Here is a 20,435-nt window from a genome sequence, read left to right on the forward strand (position 1 = left end):
TCATCATTCCTTTGCTTTCCTCCGTACTTCTCTCATTATTATGATTATTTTAAGTTTCTCTTTGAGTTTTGCCTCTTGATTTTCTGTTATTTTTGGTATATTTGCTGTGTTTTCTGCTGTGCTGACAGACACAAAATACGTGTTCAAAATTTCTGCCATTTCCTTGTTTCCCCGGACTAATTTCTCAGTCTAACCGTCTAAGAAAACAACACTTACTTTTGCTACTCTTTTCCTTTTTATTCAGCTGTAGCAGCTTTTACTATCTGTTTTCATATTTCTTGCTAGTTTTCTCTCAAACTCCAATACCCCCTTTTCTTAAGTCATCCCTTGCTAGTCCCTAAAATTTTCACAATTTTCTGGGCCACTGCTAATTTTTACACCATTGTACATTGGTTATTTCAATTTGATACTATTCTTAACTTTCTCAGTTAGCCATGGATGTTTCTTTTAGCATCAGTCTTCCTCGGTGGAATTATTTTTGTTGAGTTATGAAATATTTCCTTAATGTCTGCTACTGCTTCTCTGCCCTCTAACCTTTTAACTTATTTTCTGAGCCAAATATGTCTTCATGTCCTTGTAAGTGCCTTTATTTTATTTTAAGACTCCAGTTTCAGACCCACATTTCTCACCCCAGAACTGAATGTGAAATTTTGGCACATCATCTGCTCGTAGTAACTGTATTTAAGGTGGCACGGTGGCACAGTGATTGACACTGTTGCCTCAGAGTGCCAGAGACCCAGGTTCAATACCAGCCTCGAGTCACTGTCTGTGTGGAGTTTGCACATTCTCCTCGTGTCTGCGTGGGTTTCCTCCAGGTGCTCCAGTTTTCTCCCACAATTCAGAGATGTGCGGGTTAGGTTGACTGGCCATGTTAAATTGACCCTAGTGTCAGGGGATTAGCAGGGTAAATACATGAGGTTACAGGACTAGGGCCTGGGTGCGATTGTGGTCGGTGCAGACTCGATGGGCCAAATGGCCTCCTTCTGCACCGTAGAGATTCTATGATTATGGTCACTTTTACTGAGAGGATCCTTCACTATGAAGTTATTAACTAACCACGTTATAACTAATCATGCTATTTTGGATCTACCAAATAGCCTGGTGCTGAGTTGGTTCCCAAGCCTATTGTTTGACAAAACAGTCCCAAGTACTCTATGGCCTCATCCTTTGGCTACTTTTGCCAATTTGATTCATATAACCATAGAATTCCTAACAGTGCAGAAGCAGACCATTCTGCCCATCGAGCCTGCACCAACTGTCTGATTCATCTCCATACAAAGATTAAAGAACAAAGATTAAAATCTCCCATGATGATTGCAGTCACTTTCTTACAAGCCCCAATATTTCTGGGTTTATACTCTACATGATGTATACTGTCAGGAGGCCAATGAGTTACTCCCATCAGTGACTTTTTTTGCTACTTCTCACCTTCACCCAGTACTGGACGCATTGCTTGGTATTGCTGCTCCAACAGGGCAGCAGCAGGAAGCAGCAACATTGCTTGCTGGTTTCTCTCTCCCCTGCCTTGGCCAGGGCACTGAGGCAAATTGCAGTGTCTCAGTATCGTGTTCCAGGTGAGAGAGTGTTCTGCACAGCGTTCTTCCAAACTGGTTTCTATGTTTTAACAGCAACTCAAGGACATTGCCAGGACTTGAGAAACTGAGTTACAGAAAGAGATTGAATAGGTTAGGACTTTATTCCCTGGAGAGTAGAAGAATGAGGGGAGATTTGATAGAGGTGTATAAGATTTTGATGGGTATAGATAGAGTGAATGCAAGCAGGCTTTTTCCACTGAGGCTAGGGGAGAAAAAACCAGAGGGCATGGGTTAAGGGTGAAAGGAGAAAAGTTTAAAGGGAATATTAGTGGGGGCTTCTTCAAACAGAGAGTGGTGGGAGTGTGGAATGAGCTGCCGGATAAAGTGGTAAATGCGGGGTCACTTTTAACATTTAAGAAAAACTTGGGCAGGTTCATGGATGAGAGGGGTGTGGAGGGATGTGGTCCAAGTGCAGGTCAGTGGGACGAGGCAAAAAATGGTTCAGCACAGACAAGAAGGGCCAAAAGGCCCGTTTCTGAGCTGTAATTTTCTGTGGTTCTAACTCTTCAATATGGCCTGCTATTCCATTCCATATGAACAATAAATAATCCTGAGTAAATGTGGATTCTGCACTCATGGCCTCCCTGTCCCGTCTGTCAGTCCTACAAGCTGAACAGTACAATAGGATGAGTGGAATCAGTATACTGACACAGTGATGGCAGATTTCCCTCCAAACTTCTGGCAGCAGATTAACGTTCTCCCGGCCCTTGAAATAAATGATCGTGGCAAATCACTTCTTGTCTGGCTGCCTTGATTGATGCTTAAATTGTTTTTGCAGTTTCCCATTACTTTGCTGTGTACAGGCCGATGCACAGAAGTAACAGTGAAACTAATGTAATCAGATGATAATGAATGCGGATATCAGGATGAGCCTGTTTAACAATACCATACTTGGGATGCACCAGTTACAAATCAGCTCGCTCACCAGCAGCAGACAGTTAAAGAGACAGCACCCTCCTTCCCAGGATTAAATGACACTAATAGCAAATGGGACTGGGGGGAGGAGGTTGAAGGTTTTATTACTATCCTAATCTTTTACATTTGTTTACTAATTAGAAATATTTTAAATAGCTCAGCTTGGAAGAACCCTACCTCCGAGTCCCAGTTTCAAGTCTGAATCCAAGACTTGAGTTTACAATATAGGCCAATATTCCCATTGCCTTACCTTACTGAGGGAGCGCCGCACTGTCAGAGGGTCAGTGCTGAGGGAGTGCCGCACTGTCAGAGGGTCAGTGCTGAGGGAGTGCCGCACTGTCAGAGGGTCAGTTCTGAGGGAGTGCCGCACTGTCAGAGGGTCAGTGCTGAGGGAGTGCCGCACTGTCAGAGGGTCAGTGCTGAGGGAGTGCCGCACTGTCAGAGGGTCAGTGCTGAGGGAGTGCCGCACTGTCAGAGGGTCAGTGCTGAGGGAGTGCCGCACTGTCAGAGGGTCAGTGCTGAGGGAGTGCCGCACTGTCAGAGGGTCAGTTCTGAGGGAGTGCCGCACTGTCAGAGGGTCAGTGCTGAGGGAGTGCCGCACTGTCAGAGGGTCAGTGCTGAGAGAGTGCCACACTGTCAGAGGGTCAGTGCTGAGGGAGTGCCGCACTGTCATAGGGCCAGTGCTGAGGGAGTGCCGCACTGTCATAGGGCCAGTGCTGAGGGAGTGCCGCACTGTCAGAGGGTCAGTGCCGAGGGAGTGCCGCACTGTCATAGGGCCAGTGCTGAGGGAGTGCCGCACTGTCATAGGGCCAGTGCTGAGGGAGTGCCGCACTGTCAGAGGGTCAGTGCTGAGGAGAGTGCCGCACTGTCAGAGGGTCAGTGCTGAGAGAGTGCCACACTGTCAGAGGGTCAGTGCTGAGGGAGCGCCGCACTGTCAGAGGGTCAGTTCTGAGGGAGTGCCGCACTGTCAGAGGGTCAGTGCTGAGGCAGTGCCGCACTGTCAGAGGGTCAGTTCTGAGGGAGTGCCGCACTGTCAGAGGGTCAGTGCTGAGGGAGTGCCGCACTGTCAGAGGGTCAGTGCTGAGGGAGTGCCGCACTGTCAGAGGGTCAGTGCTGAGGGAGTGCCGCACTGTCAGAGGGTCAGTGCTGAGGGAGTGCCGCACTGTCAGAGGGTCAGTGCTGAGGGAGTGCCGCACTGTCAGAGGGTCAGTTCTGAGGGAGTGCCGCACTGTCAGAGGGTCAGTGCTGAGGGAGTGCCGCACTGTCAGAGGGTCAGTGCTGAGAGAGTGCCACACTGTCAGAGGGTCAGTGCTGAGGGAGTGCCGCACTGTCATAGGGCCAGTGCTGAGGGAGTGCCGCACTGTCATAGGGCCAGTGCTGAGGGAGTGCCGCACTGTCAGAGGGTCAGTGCCGAGGGAGTGCCGCACTGTCATAGGGCCAGTGCTGAGGGAGTGCCGCACTGTCATAGGGCCAGTGCTGAGGGAGTGCCGCACTGTCAGAGGGTCAGTGCTGAGGAGAGTGCCGCACTGTCAGAGGGTCAGTGCTGAGAGAGTGCCACACTGTCAGAGGGTCAGTGCTGAGGGAGCGCCGCACTGTCAGAGGGTCAGTTCTGAGGGAGTGCCGCACTGTCAGAGGGTCAGTGCTGAGGCAGTGCCGCACTGTCAGAGGGTCAGTTCTGAGGGAGTGCCGCACTGTTAGAGGGTCAGTGCTGAGGGAGCGCTGCACTGTCAGAGGGTCAGTGCTGAGGGAGTGCCGCACTGTCAGAGGGTCAGTGCTGAGGGAGTGCCGCACTGTCAGAGGGTCAGTGCTGAGGGAGTGCCGCACTGTCAGAGGGTCAGTTCTGAGGGAGTGCCGCACTGTCAGAGGGTCAGTGCTGAGAGAGTGCCGCACTGTCAGAGGGTCAGTGCTGAGGGAGTGCCGCACTGTCAGAGGGTCAGTTCTGAGGGAGTGCCGCACTGTCAGAGGGTCAGTGCTGAGAGAGTGCCGCACTGTCAGAGGGTCAGTGCTGAGGGAATGTACTTGGGTGAACATTATCTCAGCATTGATCTCTGGATGTTTTCATTCTTTGACTGCCTCAGTCTGCAGTGGGATCCTTCCTGGTTCCGTTACCTTTCTTCTCACCTTCACCATGCTGTGATTTACTGTGATTGGTACTTTGCTAATGCCTGGTTCAGCTGCCATCTGATAGGCACAGCATCCAACTTTCCACTGAAATATTAGTGCTGTGTGGCACTGTCTGCATCTGTACCCGATTCTCCTCTGGACTTAATAACAGAGCTTCCTTTATGGCAGCACAGGCACTGTCTCCCCACCGTAACCCACCCCCCCCACCGCAGAATAGCCAATGTTGTTCCTTTGTTTAAGAAGGGTACCAAGAATAATCCAGGTAATTATAGGCCAGTGAGCCTTACATCAGTGGTAGGGAAATTATTGAAGAGGATTCTTCGAGACAGGATTTATTCCCACTTGGAAATAAGTGGAGATATTAGTGAGAGGCAACATGGTTTTGTGAAAGGGGAGGTCGTGTCTTCACTAACTTGATCGAGTTTATCAAGGAAGTGATGAAGATGATTGGTAAGGGTAGGGCAGTGGATGTTATCTACATGGACTTCAGTAAGGCCTTTGACAAGGTCCCTCATGGCAGACTGGTGCAGAAGGTGAAGTCGCATGGGATCAGAGATGAGCTGGCAAGGTGGGTACAAAACTGGCTCGGTCAAAGAAGACAGAGGATAGCAGTGGAAGGGTGCGTTTCTGAATGGAGGGCTGTGACAAGTGGAGTTCACAGTAAGAGGTTTCAGAACCTGGGACCTGGGTATGCAGGTCCACAGATCCTTAGAAGTGGCATCACAGGTGGAGATGTGGTGAAGAAGGCGTATGGCATGCTTGCCTTTATAGGACGAGGTATAGCGTATAAAAGTTCGCATGTGATGTTGCAGCTACATAGAACATTGGTTATGCCACATTTGGAATACTGCGACCAGTTCTAGTCGCCGCACTACCAGAAGGACGTGGAGGCTTTGGAGAGAGTGCAGAAAAGGTTTACCAGGATGTTGCCTGGTATAGAGGGTCTTAGCTATGAGGAGAGATTGGGCAAACTGGGGTTGTTCTCCCTGGAAAGACGGAGAATGAGGGGAGACCTAATAGAGTTGTATAAAATTATGAAGGGCATAGATAGGGTGAACAGTGGGAAGCCTTTTCCCAGGTTGGAGGTGACGAACACGAGGGGTCACAGGTTCAAGGTGAGGGGGGGCAAGGTTTAACACAGATGTCAAAGGGATGTATTTTACATAGAGGGTTGTGGGGGCCTGGAATGCACTGCCAAGCAGCATGGTGGAGGTGGACACGCTGGGATCGTTTAAGACTTATCTTGATAGCCACACGAACAGACTGAGAATGGAGGGATACAAATGAATGGTCTACTTGGATGCATGAGCGGAGCAGGGTTGGAGGGGCCGAAGGGCCTGTTTCCTGTGCTATATTGTTCTTTGTTCTTAACACCAGGTTAAAGTCCAGCAAGTTTATTTGGTAGCAAAAGCCACTAGCTTTTGGAGCACTTGCTGCTCCTTCATCAGGTGAGTCACCTGACAAAGGGGCAGTGCTCTGAAAGCTAGTGGCTTTTGCTGCCAAATAACCTTGTTGGACTTTAACCTGGTGTTGTGAGACTTCTTCCTGTGTTTACCCCAGTCCAACACCGGCATCTCCACATCACAAGTGGTGTTCCCCAGGGATCAGTGCTGGGACCTTTGCTGTTTGTAATATATATAAATGATTTGGAGGAAAATGTAGCTGGCTTGATTAGTAAGTTTGTAGACGACACAAATGTTGGTGGATTTGCGGATAGCGATGAGGACCATCAGAGGATACAGCAGGATATAGATCAGTTGGAGACTTGGGTGGAGAGATGGCAGGTGGAGTTTAGTCCGGACAAATGTGAGGTAATGCATTTTGGAAAGTCTATTATAAATTGGAAATATACAGTAAATGGCGGAATCTTTAAGAATATTGATAAGCAGAGGGATCTGGGTGTACAGGTACACAGGTCACTGAAAGTGGCAATGCAGGTGGAGAAGATAGTCAAGAAGGCATACGGCATGCTTGCCTTCATCGGCCGGGGCACTGAGTTTAAAAATTGGCAAGTCACGTTGCAGCTTTATTGAACCTTAGTGAGGCTGCACTTGGAATAAGTGTCCAATTCTGGTCACCACTCTACCAGAAGGATGTGGAGGCTTTAGAGAGGGCACAGGTTTAAGGTGTGAGGGGCAAGGTTTAAAGGAGATGTACAAGGCAGATTTTTTACACAGAGAGTAGTGGGTGCCTGGAACTCATTGGCGGGGGAGGTAGTGGAATGGTAGCGATATGGTCCCCAGAAGAGTAGGGGGTTTTAGTTCAGTCAGGTAGCATGGTCTGCACAGGCTTGGAGGGCTGAAGGGCCTGTTCCTGTGCTGTAATTTTCTTTGTTCTTTGTAAACACTCCACTACCATAACCCACTACCCCCATCGTAACCCACTCCCCCACTGTAACCCACCACCCACCCTCACCCACCTCCCACCATAACCCACTCCCCTCTGCCATCATCCACCTCCCCGCCATAACCCACTTCCTCTCCATCAACATCTTGGCGCCAGTGGTTTTGTTCACCTTGACCAAAAGATGTTCTGGAGCGGTCATATCAACACTGAGAATGGAAGCATGGCGAAAGCTTGGGTTCTCAACAGCATGTGACTCACCTCACAACTTCATTTCCATCCTCAAAGCTTTAACGGGAGCTAATGGAGCGCTCTCTACCTGTCTGGATGGAACATCTACAACAATATCATTTTGGTGATAATGGTGATGGTGATGGTGATTTGGTGCATTTTGGTGATAGTGACCACAATTCGGTTATGTTCACCTTAGTGATGGAAAGGGATAGGCATGAACCTCGGGCCAGTAGTTTTAGCTGGGGGAAGGGTAATTATGAGGCCATTAGGAGAGAATTAGGAAGCATAGGTTGGACTAGGAGATTACAGGGACTGGGAACGTCCGAAATGTGGAGTTTTTTCAAGGAGCAGCTACTGCGAGTCCGTGATAGGTATGTCCCTGTCAGGCAAGGAGGAATTGGTAGGGCTAGGGAACTGTGGTGCACTAAAAAAGTTGATTCGTTGGTTAAAAAGGAAAAGGAGGCTTATGTCCGGATGAGACTTGAGGGCTCGGGTAGTGCACTAGAAAACTTTAGATTGGCTAGGAGGGAGTTGAAGAGTGAGTTAAGAAGGGCTAAAAGAGGACATGAGAAGACTTTGGCTGATAGGATTAAGGAGAATCCTAAGGCGTTCTATAGGTATGTCAAGAACAGAAGGTTGGTTAGGGCAAGATTAGGGCCAGTTATAGACAGCAGAGGGAAGTTATGTGTGGAACCGGAAGAGATTGGAGAGGCATTGAACCAATATTTCTCTTCGGTATTCACGCAGGGGGACATGAATATAGCTGAGGAGGACACTGGGTTGCAGGGGAGTAGAATAGACAGTATTACAGTTGATAAGGAGGATGTGCTGGATATTCTTGAGGGTTTGAAAATAGATAAGTCCCCTGGTCCGGATGGGATTTACCCTAGGATTCTCTGGGAGGCAAGAGAAGCGATTGCAGTGCCTCTGGCTCTGATCTTCAGGTCGTCGTTGGCCTCTGGTATAGTACCGGAAGATTGGAGGTTAGCGAATGTTGTCCCATTGTTTAAGAAGGGGAGCAGAGACTTCCCTGGGAATTATAGACCGGTGAGTCTTACTTCTGTTGTGGGCAAGGTTTTAGAAAAAATTATTAGGGATAGGATTTATAGTTATTTGGAGAGTAATGAATTGATTGGAGATAGTCAGCATGGTTTTGTGGCGGGTAGGTCGTGCCTTACTAACCTTATTGAGTTTTTTGAGAAAGTGACCAAAGAGGTGGATGGGGGTAAGGCAGTTGACGTATATATGGATTTTAGTAAGGCGTTTGATAAGGTTCACCATGGTAGGCTTCTGCAGAAAATGCAGATGTATGGGATTGAGGGTAATCTAGGAAATTGGATCAGGAATTGGCTAGCAGATAGGAGACAGAGGGTGGTGGTTGATGGTAAATATTTGTCATGGAGTTCAGTTACGAGTGGTGTGCCTCAGGGATCTGTTTTGGGGCCACTGCTGTTTGTAATTTTTATAAATGATCTGGATGAGGGTATAGTTGGGTGGATTAGTAAATTTGCTGATGACACCAAAGTCGGAGGTGTGGTAGATTGTGAGGAAGGGTGTCATAGTTTGCAGGAAGACTTGGACAGGTTGCAGAGCTGGGCCGAGAGGTGGTGGATGGAGTTTAATGCGGAGAAGTGTGAGGTAATTCACTTTGGTAGGAATAACAGATGTGTTGAGTATAGGGCTAACGGGAGGACTTTGAATAGTGTGGATGAACAGAGGGATCTAGGTGTATGTGTACATAGATCCCTGAAAGTTGGGGATCAAGTAGATAGGGTTGTTAAGAAGGCATACGGTGTCTTGGCGTTTATTGGTAGGGGGATTGAATTTAGGAGTCGCAGCGTCATGTTGCAACTGTACACAACTCTGGTGCGTCCGCACTTGGAGTATTGTGTGCAGTTCTGGTCCCCACATTACAGGAAGGACGTGGAGGCTTTGGAGAGGGTGCAGAGGAGGTTTACCAGGATGTTGCCTGATATGGAGGGGAGGTCCTATGAGGAGAGACTGAGGGATTTGGGGTTGTTTTCGCTGGAAAGAAGGCGGCTAAGAGGGGATCTTATTGAAACATATAAGATGATTAGAGGTTTAGAACATAGAACATAGAACATTACAGCGCAGAACAGGCCCTTCGGCCCACGATGTTGCGCCGACCAGTTACAAAAACAATGACCCACTAGCCTATACCAATCCCTTTTCGTCCATAAACCTATCCAGAGATCTCTTAAACGCCCCCAAACTAGACGCATTTACAACTGCAGCAGGCAGGGCATTCCAATCCCTCACCACCCGCTGGGTAAAGAACCTACCCCTGACATCCGTCCTGTAGCTACCCCCCCTTAATTTAAAGCCATGCCCCCTCGTGCTAGCTTTCTCCATCCGAGGAAAAAGATAGGGTGGACAGTGATAGCCTTTTTCCTCGGATGGAGAAAGCTAGCACAAGGGAGCATGGCTTTAAATTAAGGGGGGGTAGTTATAGGATGGATGTCAGGGGTAGGTTCTTTACCCAGAGGGTGGTGAGGGATTGGAATGCCCTGCCTGCTGCAGTTGTAAATGCGCCTAGTTTGGGGGCGTTTAAGAGATCCGTGGATAGGTTTATGGACGAAAAGGGATTGGTTTAGGTTAGTGGGTCATTGTTTTGTTTTAACTGGTCGGCGCAACATCGTGGGCCAAAGGGCCTTTCTGCGCTGTAATGTTCTATGTTCTATGTTCTATATCTTGTATCAACGTCCAGGGCAGAACAGATTTCTTAATCAATACCCCTGCCACTGGACTCAGCATCCACTCCTCCATTGCCAGTGCATTATGATTATAGTATTAACTCTCTACAAGTTAAATTGCTGCAATTTGTCAAGATTACTTCCAACAATACTTCCTTCTTGCATGAACATCACCAAGAAGAAGAACAAGAGCAGGAAGTTCTGGGAAGAACACCACCTCCAAGAATCCCTCCAAATTGCACACCATTCTGACACGGAATTATCTCCCCGTTCCTCTACTATGATTAGGTCAAACTCCTGGAATCCCATTCCGAACAGCACTTTGTGATTTTCATCACTCAAACTGCAGCCGTTCGAGTTGAGGACCCATCGCCATCATCTCAACGGCAATTAGGAATGGCCAATAGATGTTTAGTAAATGGCACCCACATCATAAAAACAAATGAAAGATGATGAGGTTTCACCAGCCATGCTCAGTGCACTTGACCTGAGAAGGAAATGTGCCCCCCGCTGTCCCCCACTCAACCCCCCTGAATCCTGAGGATCTGCACTCCTGGTGATGTGTAAGGTTCAGTGTTCTTGGTGGTGATTGGCTGGCTGTGTCCATGGTCCTATTGGTGATTGGTTGACTGTGTCTGTACTCTTGATGGTGATAGGCTGAGGGTGGCTTGCCCTTTGAGTTAACTTGTATTTGAGAGCAATCTTGAGCAACTCGGAGTATTGGAGTGTTTGAAGAGGTCAACTTGAGTTGTCTTGAGAGTCGCAAATAACGTATTATTAAATGATGTGGAAAAGTGCACAACACAACTGTGCAGAAAACTATGAAAATATAAGGTCAACCTCGCAGAAGGACAGAAAGTGCGACACAGAGAGAGAAATTACACTTGCACTGAACTTTGGCAATAGCAGAGAGTATAGAATTGGTTTAGACACCATGTCTGCCATGGGGGCAGGTGGGGAAGGTGCTTTGTGTTTTTGGATGGATTCTGTCTCATCATGAGCTATATTGTGATATGGAGACGAGGAAGCGAACATGAGTTTGGTAACAAGCCTGTCATAGTACAGAATACAAACCATGTATGTAAATATCAGAGTCACTCATGGAGAATCATTGCAGCTCTTTTTTTGGAAGTTGGTAAAGAGTGAGAGCAAATTGCTATCAGTTTATCTCATTTAGCAGGTAATCACGGTCCGGGGACGCACTCTGAAATTGAATTTTAGCTGTTTTGAAGTGTCATAAATCAAAGGGCGCCTGTTGCGTGTTCCACAGGCAGTGTCTTGAAGGATAAGTGGCAGAAGCAGACCTCTCCACTCTAATCCGCTCACCATCTCTGACAGAGCACGCAGAGATAATGAACTTCTCATGTGCTTAAGAATGATGCAGGATGCATGGAGATTTTACTGACAGCTCTTAATACGTTTCTCAGCAGCTCTGAGAGTGATGGGCTTTGTCTTAGTTATTTCCTCCTCTTTAAACCCTCAGCAAAATTGATGGCCAGTGAAGATTCTGTTCTGGGGCGGTGTTTATGATTAATACCAACTGCCAGTGTCTGTCTCAAAAAGCTTGGTGTAAATTTTCTGCATTTCAAATCTCGGTAAAGATGCATCTTTTATACGTACATTGTTGGAGAGGTTGCTTCAACATTGGAACACAGCTGCAGTCTGTTCACTTGGCATCCTGGTCATGTGCTAAGTTTGACCAGGTCCACATAGGGCAACTCACTCTTTGCTGCATTTTGGATCTCTGAGGGTTTCCCGAGGAGCTGAGCTGGCTGAGGAAGCAAGTGATGGTGATCAGGAAGCTGCTGGAATCAATCCCTGACCGCCCTCATCCATGTTTTAGTATGTTTCACTCTTCCTCTGAGTATGATGGCCTACTCCTGCTCCTATCTCTTATGTAGCTATGGCTTCAAGTGTCCATTGGCACCTCCTCAGAAAATAAAACTGTCCGTGTGCACACAAAGCAAACCTGGACAACATTCCTGCGGACACTAATAAGTGGCAAAAAATATTCATAGAAATTATATAAACAAGACATTGCAGTGTGGCCATTCAGCTCATCAAGTCTGTACCAGCCCTCTGACAGAGTATCTTATGCAGGCCCACTCCCCCACCTATCCCCGTAACCCCATTTATTTACCCCGCTATTCCCTCTAACTTAGTCATCTTGATACACTAAGGGGCAATTTAGTTTGGCCAACCCACCTAATATACACATCTGTGGCATGTGTGCAAACTCCACAAATACAGTCTCCCACAGCAGGAATTGAACCTGGGTCCTTGGCGCTGTGAGGCCGCAATGCTAACCACTGTGCCACCATACACTCCGTACAAGTGCCAGGCAATGACAAGAGGGAATCAAACTATCTGCCAGGATTAAAGGTGGGTATAGCTGCAGTTTTGATCAGCTGGGATTGGGTCAGTTGGCCACAATGGACCTCAATTTCAGTAAAATGACAGAGATGAGAATATGTCATTGGGTGAATCTGCTGCTTAGGAAAAGCAGAACATTACATACGAAGTTTACATTACATTGAAACATTACATTACATTTGAACATGACATTGAAAAGCAGGAGTAGGCCACTCGGCCCTTCAAGCCTGCTCCAACATTCAATAAGATAATGGCTGGACTAATTGTGGCCTCAACTCCACATTTCGCTTACCCCTGATAAACTTTCACCCCCTTGCCTATCAAGCTGTGAGTGGTGCTAGACAATTAAACAACATACTGAAGGAGCTCTGTACAAAAAAGCTCTGATGGAGGGTCATCCAGACTCGAAACGTTGGCCCTATTCTCTCCCCATAGAGGCTGTCAGACCTGCTGAGATTTTCCATACTTTGCTTTTATCTCTGTATCCCTCTTCACATCTAACTATCCTACCCATCTGTGTGTCATCAGCAAACTTAGTAACCATATTGTTATGCTGGCCACAGAGGCTCGGAGGGGTCAGCAATAACTCTCCCCGTGGACCTGGTGGAGTATCAGCTGCCTTACTGAGCGAGAGGAGGCTCGCCCAATGGGAAGGAGTCGGCAAAGGCTCGCCCAACGGGAAGGAGTCAGTGGAAGCTCACCCAATGGGAAGCAGTCAGTGGAGGCTTGTCCAATGGGAAGCAGCCAGTGGAAGCTCACCCAATGGGAAGCTGCCAGTGGAGGCTCGCCCAATGGGAAGCAGCCAGTGGAAGCTCACCGAATGGGAAGCAGCCAGTGGAGGCTTGTCCAATGGGAAGCAGCCAGTGGAAGCTCACCCAATGGGAAGCAGTCAGTGGAGGCTTGTCCAATGGGAAGCAGCCAGTGGAAGCTCACCCAATGGGAAGCTGTCAGTGGAGGCTCGCCCAATGGGAAGCAGCCAGTGGAAGCTCGCCCAATGGGAAGCAGCCAGTGGAAGCTCGCCCAATGGGAAGCAGCCAGTGGAGGCTCGCCCAATGGGAAGCAGCCAGTGGAGGATCACCCAATGGGAAGCAGCCAGTGGAGGCTTGTCCAATGGGAAGGAACCTGTAACTTTACCTGGACCATTGCTGTAGACCCTGAGGTGGAGATCTGAGTGTTAGATTTCTGATCGATAAAGGAATTAAGGGTTATGGGGAGAAAGCAGGAAAGTGGAACTGATCCACTTCAGATCAGCCATGATCTTATTGAATGGCGGGGCAGGCTCGAAGGGCTAGATGGCCTACTCCTGCTCCTATTTCTTATGTTCTTAAATCGCAGGAATGGCTTTTTCCTTTAGTGCGTCATAAAGAGTGTTAGTGAACAGAAACTGGCGGTTTGGCTAAATTACTACACACACCCTCAGACTCCTCATCCAAGTCACTTATTTAAATTGTAAAAATTTGGGGCCTCAGCACTGATCATTGTGACACATCATTCGTTACTTCTTGCTAACCCCAAAAAGATCTATTTATGCTTGTCTTCTGTTTCCTGTTAGCTAGCCAATCTTTTATTAATGCCAAAATGTTATCCCTTGAACCTTTAACCTTATAATTTCCGCTTTGACCTTTGATGTGGCACCTTATATATCTTCTAGCATTCATGTCGAGAGGACTAGAAGACAAGAGCAGGATGTACTCCTTGTGTAAGGCTCTGGTCAGACCCCAGCTGGAGTATTTGAGCAGTTCTGGACCCTCTATCTAAGGAAGGATGTATTGACCTTGGAAAGGGTCCAGTGGAGGTTCACAAGAATGATCCCTGGAATGAAGAGCTTGTCGTATGAGGAACAGTTGAGAACTCTGAGTCTGTACTTGTTGGAGTTTAGAACGATCGAGGGAGATCTTATTGAAACTTGAAAGATACTGCGAGACCCTGGATAGAGTGGACGTGGAGAGGATGTTTGCACCAGTAGGGAAAACTAGAACCAGAGGGCACAACCTCAGGCTGAAGAGACAATCCTTTAAAACAGATGGGGAGGAATTTCTTCAGCCAGAGGCTGGTGAATCTGTGGAACTGTTTGTCGTAGAAGGCTGTGGAGGCCGGGTCACTGAAGGTCTTTAAGACAGAAATAGATAGGTTCTTGATTAATAAGGGGATCGGGGTTATGGGGAAAAGGCAGGAGAATGGGGATGAGAAAAATATTAGCCTTGATTAAATGCTGGAGCAGACTCGATGGGCTGACTGACCTAATTCTGCTCCTGAGTCTTATGGTCTTATGGAAATCTAAATATAGTACATCCACTGGTTCCCCTTTATCCACTGTACGTTACTCCTTCAAAGGACTTCAATAAATTCGTTAAACATGACTTCCCTTACACAAAACCATGTTGACTCTGCCTGATTACCCTGAATTTTTCCAAGTTCCTTGCCATAACATATTTTACAATAGATTATAACATTTTTCCTTTGACAGGTATTAAGCTAACTGGCCTCCAGTTTTCTTTCTTTCTCCCTCCATTTTTAATAAAGGAGTTACATTTTGTATCTTGCAGTCTAATAGTACATTCCCCAAGTCAAGGGAATTTTGGAAAACATCAATTATCTCACTAGTCACTTCTCTTAAGACCTCAGGATGAAGTTTTTCCGGACTCAGGGACTTCTCAGCAGATCCAGCAGTTTGCTCAACACCGCTGCCCTGGTGATTATAATTTTCCTGAATTCCTCCCATTTCCTGGTCTATAGCTGCTCCTGGACTTTTCTTGTATCTTCAACAGTGAAGATCGATGCAAAATACCTGTTCAATATTCTATCCAATTTTCTGATCTGGTACCCAGCTTTGCACAATTATACGTTTTTTCTTAAAGTTTGACACTATCTTTAACTTTTTTAGTTAACCATGGATGGTGAATTCGCCTCTTGGAATCTTTATTTCTCACTGGAATGTACATTTTCTGTGTGTTCTGAAATGTCCCCTTAGATGTTTGCCACTGTAACTCTGTTGACCTATCCCTTAACCTAATTTGCCTGCTCACTTTAGCTAGCTCTGCTTTCATATAATTGCCCTTATTTAAATGTAAAACACTAGTTTTAGACCCATTCTTCTCCTCCTCAAACTGAATGTAACATTCAATCATTTTATGATTGTGGCAACCTAGGATGTCTCCCTTATGAGGTCATTAATTAATCCCATCTTGTTGCATTGTGGGATAGTGGGTGTAAAAGGCATTAAAGTATCTGATCAGCCATGATTGTATTAAATGACAGAGTAGGCTTGAAAGGCTAATCCTTTCAAGTGCCCCAGGGAGTGTCCCAGGGATCTGTTCTAGGACCCTTGCTGTTTGTCATTTTCATAGATGACCTGGATGAGGAAGTGGAAGGATGGGTAAGTAAGTTCGCCGATGACACGAAGGTCGGTGGTGTTGTGGATGGTCTGGAAGGATGTCAAAAGTTGCAGCAGGACATAAATAGGATGCAGGACTGGGCGGAGAAGTGGCAGATGGACTTCAACGCGGATAAATGCGTAGTCGTCCATTTTGGCAGAACCAACGGGATGAACGAGTACACTATCAAGGGCAGGAGTCTTGGTAGTGTTGAGGAGCAGAAGGATCTTGGGGTCCGGGTCCACAGGACTCTTAAATCGGCCTCGCAGGTGGAAGAGGTGGTCAAGAAGGCGTATGGTGTACTGGCCTTCATTAATCGAGGGATTGAGTTTAGGAGTCGGGAGGTAATGCTGCAACTTTATAAGACCCTTGTCAGGCCTCATTTGGAGTACTGTGCGCAGTTCTGGTCGCCTCACTATAGGAAAGACGTAGAAGCTATTGAAAGAGTACAGAGGAGATTTACAAGGATGTTGCCTGGACTGGGAGGCATGCCTTATGAAGTTAGGTTGAGGGAACTGGGTCTCTTTTCCCTGGAGAGACGTAGGTTGAGAGGCGACCTGATAGAGGTTTATAAAATGTTGAGAGGAATAGATAGGGTGGATTCTCAGAGGCTATTTCCCCGGGTTGAAATGGTCGCTACGAGAGGACACAGATTTAAGGTGTGGGGAGGAAAGTACAGAAGTGATGTTAGGGGTAAGTTTTTCACTCAGAGGGTGGTGAATGAATGGAATCGGCTGCCGTCAGTGGTGGTGGAGGCGAACTCGCTGGGGTCTTTTAAAAGACTTCTGGATGAGTATATGGGGTTTTATGGGATTGGGGGTTATGGATAGGTGTTGATGTGATCGGCGCAACTCGTGGGCCGAAGGGCCGGTTTGTGCTGTAGTGTTCTATGTTCTATGTTCTTTCTTATGTTTCTGTATCCCTAATGTCGGGCCTGGTATGGTCTGCTCTCTGGTTGGTGCCAGAACTTGTTGTTATAAAAGTTTTTTTTTAAGTTTACTCATTAGTGTCACAAATAGGCTTGCATTAATACTGCAATGAAGTTATTGTGAAAATCCCCAAGTTGCCACTCTCTGGCGCCTGTTTGGATATACTGAGCATGGCCAATGTACCTAACCAGTACATCTTTCAGACTGTGGGAGAAAACCGGAGCGCTCAGAGGAAACCCACGCAGACACGGGGAGAACGTACAAACTCCGCACAGTGAACCAAGCCGGGAATTGAACCCCGGTTCCTGGCACTGTGAGGCAGCAGTGCTAACCACTGTGCTACCGTGTGCCATCCTAAGAAGCTATCCTGAACAGTAGATAGTCTTACAACACCAGGTTAAAGTCCAACAGGTTTATTTGGTAGCACGAGCTTTCAGAACGCTGCTCAGAAAGCTCGTGCTACCAGATAAACCTGTTGGACTTTAACCTGGTGTTGTGAGGCTACTTAGTGTGTCTACCCCAGTCCAACACCGGCATCTCCACATGAAAGCTATCCTGAAAGCTAGGCTACCTTTGCCTGCCTGACATCTCCAGTTTATTTACATGTAGATTGCATGTCAAAGCAAATTACTGCAGATGCAGGACATCTGAAATAAAATCAGAAAATGCTGAAAATAAGAACATAAGAACTAGGAGCAGGAGTGGGCCATTCGGCCCCTCGATCCCGCTCCGCCATTCAATAAGATCATGGCTGATCTTTTTATGGACTCAGCTCCACTTAGCCAGCCGCTCACCATAACCCTTAATTCCTTTACTGTTCAAAAATCTATCTATCTTTGCCTTAAAAACATTCAATGAGGTAGCCTCAACTGCTTCACTGGGCAGGGAATTCCACAGATTCACAACCCTTTGCGAGAAGAAGTTCCTCCTCAACTCAGTCCTAAATCTGCTCCATCTTATTTTGAGGCTATGTCCCCTAGTTCTAGTTTCACCCGCCAGTGGAAACAACTTCCCTGCTTCTATCTTATCTATTCCCTTCATAGTCTTATATGTTTCTATAAGATCTCCCCTCATTCTCCTGAAATCCAGTGAGTATTGCCCCAGTCTACTCAGTCTCTCCTCATAAGCCAACCCTCTCAACTCCAGAATCACCCTAGTGAATCTCCTCAAGAAAGTTTCTGCCTGGTTTTGAAGCAGGGACCTTTTGCATGTTAGGCAAATATGATAACCACTCCACTACAAAAACAAATGATTCTGCAGTGATTCTGGCAGCACCTTGGAAAGAGAGAAATGGAGTTAATATTTCAGCTCTGTTAGCTTTCTTCTTTGCATTCTTTACCTTTTTGGAGTGAGACCACAAAAGGGAATGAGATCTGGGTCTTTTTGCTAGGTTTTGCGATTGGGCCAATCTTTCTGAAAGGAGTGACCTTTGTGGACGAACTATTTTAGACTCTAGCCTGTGCAGCCGGGCATCTCTCATAGATTTCCCTTAATCTCATTTAATGCGGCTGCACACGATAAATGTTTTGACAAATTGTGTTTAAACTGTGTTTGTAATTAGACCCTGCTCCTGTGAGGAGCTGGAGTGATTTCTCTTCCTGCAGGGCAAGTTTTTTCTTGAAAACAAATGGCAGCTGTGAGATGGAAATGGCAGTGCCTCAACAATGGATATTTCCGGAATTATTTTCTATCTTCTGTCGCTCTCCCCTTAGCAGCTAAAGTTTTTTGCATTAGAATGGGTAGACTGAAATTTCCCATGCAGAGAGGGATAGATTTCTGTAGTCTGGGTGGATCACAGGTTTGGAGTAAAGGTGGGAAAATGAAAATGGTCAGAGCCTCTGAATTGTGTTATTCTCCTGGGCTTTGCTGATCAGGCCAGGGTTTGTTACCCATTCCCTTATTGCCCCTGAGAAGGTGCTGGTGAGCTGCCGTCCTGAACTGCTGCAGACCATGTGGTGGAACATGTGGGGCTGAATGGTAGAACAGGGTCAAAGGGCTAAATGGACTTCTCATTCCTATGTTCCAAAAGTTCATGGGTGCTCCCTTCCCCAACCTTTGACAAAGGGTCATCGGGACTCGAAACGCCAGCTCTTTTCTCTCCTTACAGATGCTGCCAGACCTGCTGAGATTTTCCAGCGTTTTCTCTTTTGGTTTCAGATTGCAGCATCCGCAGTAATTTGCTTTTATTTATCTGGGTGCTCCTTTCCCTGTCAAATGTCATGGTTTTCTGGGAATGTCACTATCTCCCGTTGGAATGTGAACATGTCTGATTTTTAGTGTTTATGAAGAACAGCTGAACCTTTCCTGCTGTTCTGTGAAGCATAAACTCCTTGGTTACAGCAATCATTCAGTCACCATGGCTGGTTAGATAATACCATACAGTCTGGCAGCTATCACTGAATTAACATGGCAGGAGGAGCTCAGAAACTGGATGACCTCTGTGAGTTCCACAGTAAGGTGGTCAGTTTGAGCTCTCCCTGTCCAGGCGAGTGCCTGGTGACTATCCTGCCTTGCCCCATGTCTGAGTTGAATATGATTCCCTCACCATAGGGTCTAAAGCAGATGAGGCCCTTGTGAATTGTTGCAACTCAAGGTCCAGATGCATCGTTGGGATACCCAGTGTAACATAACCAATAAAGATTCACTGCGGGCCAGCGCAGAACTGGCCAGAGATTCGGATTAAGCAACATTTGGGTGGATAAAGCTGGGAAAAACAGAGAGGATGACACAGGTGCAAAAACTGATGCTGTCCTTTATTGAACAGCTGAGCAGTGCTGCTTTTCACTTGCATTGTGAGTCTGGCAGGACATCTAGTTCCAATAGGGCAGTGACCACTCAGGTTTATCTTGAGCAGTTTGTAACCAGAGCTAAAGGCAGCAGTGTGCAGGGATTGGCTCGCTTGGTCTTTTCCACTGATATGTTTATAGAATCTTCCTGGAAGAAAGTTTACAGATGTCTTGTTTCCAGAGGCACAGAGTGACTGTAAGATAGATTAAACAATGGGCTGTCAGTCATTCCAGATATCCAGGAATTCTTCCTCTGATATACATCCAATCAATAACACCAAAGAATATTGATGGGATACTGCTGCCTTTGGGATCACAGTAGGAAGGAGGTGAGAGTATTGGAAATGCCCTAATTTTCCAAAGTTCATTTGGTTCAGGAACTGTTCCTTAAATTGGAATGTCATGTATGACACTCATCTATTCAAAAAGAGTGTAGAAGAAAAGCAGGAAACAGTTAGTCTGACACCTGGTATCAGGAAATTCCAGGAGTCCATACTGAATGACAGGATGACTAAACACCTTGAACATTTTCAACTGAGGTCATTCACTTTGGACCCAAAAAGAATAAAAAGGGGGATTTTCTACATGCTGAAGAATGGGAAAGAATGGGTCCAAAGAGACTCGGATTTCCAGGTGCAGAGATTATCAAAATATTACAAACAGGTACAGAAAATGATTAAAAGGACTAATGAAATGCTGGTTTACTATCTCAAGGACTAGAATATAAGAGGTAGAAGTCTAATTCGATAAGCACTGGTTAGATTACACCTGGAGAGCAGTTCTGGAAATCAGCGCTTTGGAAGAATATATTGTCCTTTGGTAGTGCAGTGTAGATTTACCACAATGATACTTGGACTCTAAGGATTTGATTACAAGCAGCTATTGCACAAAATAGGATTGTATTTCCTGTAATTATGGAGTGGATTTGATTGAACTTTTCTAGATATGAAGGGAACTAGTTCAAGCAGAGAGAGAGAAGTCATTTCCGCCTTGGAGACTGGGACAAAGAAGTAGAGTTTCAAAATTTAAACCAGTGTTTTCAGGATGG

General features: G+C 46.5%; 1 protein-coding gene and 1 non-coding gene across 3 annotated transcripts in view; one reads left to right on the forward strand and one right to left on the reverse strand.

Moving 5' to 3' along the window:
- agap3 (ArfGAP with GTPase domain, ankyrin repeat and PH domain 3) overlaps nucleotides 1-20,435 on the forward strand; it is a 715,466-nt gene that overhangs the window by 614,190 nt on the left and 80,841 nt on the right. The window lies entirely within an intron of this gene.
- Nucleotides 17,775-17,847, reverse strand: trnav-aac (transfer RNA valine (anticodon AAC)). Its single transcript has one exon. It is a non-coding gene; the product is annotated as a tRNA-Val (tRNA).

Source organism: Carcharhinus amblyrhynchos, chromosome 8 (assembly GCF_965287045.1).
Source record: "Carcharhinus amblyrhynchos chromosome 8, sCarAmb.v2.hapA, whole genome shotgun sequence".
In the NCBI taxonomy this organism is placed as follows: domain Eukaryota; kingdom Metazoa; phylum Chordata; class Chondrichthyes; order Carcharhiniformes; family Carcharhinidae; genus Carcharhinus; species Carcharhinus amblyrhynchos.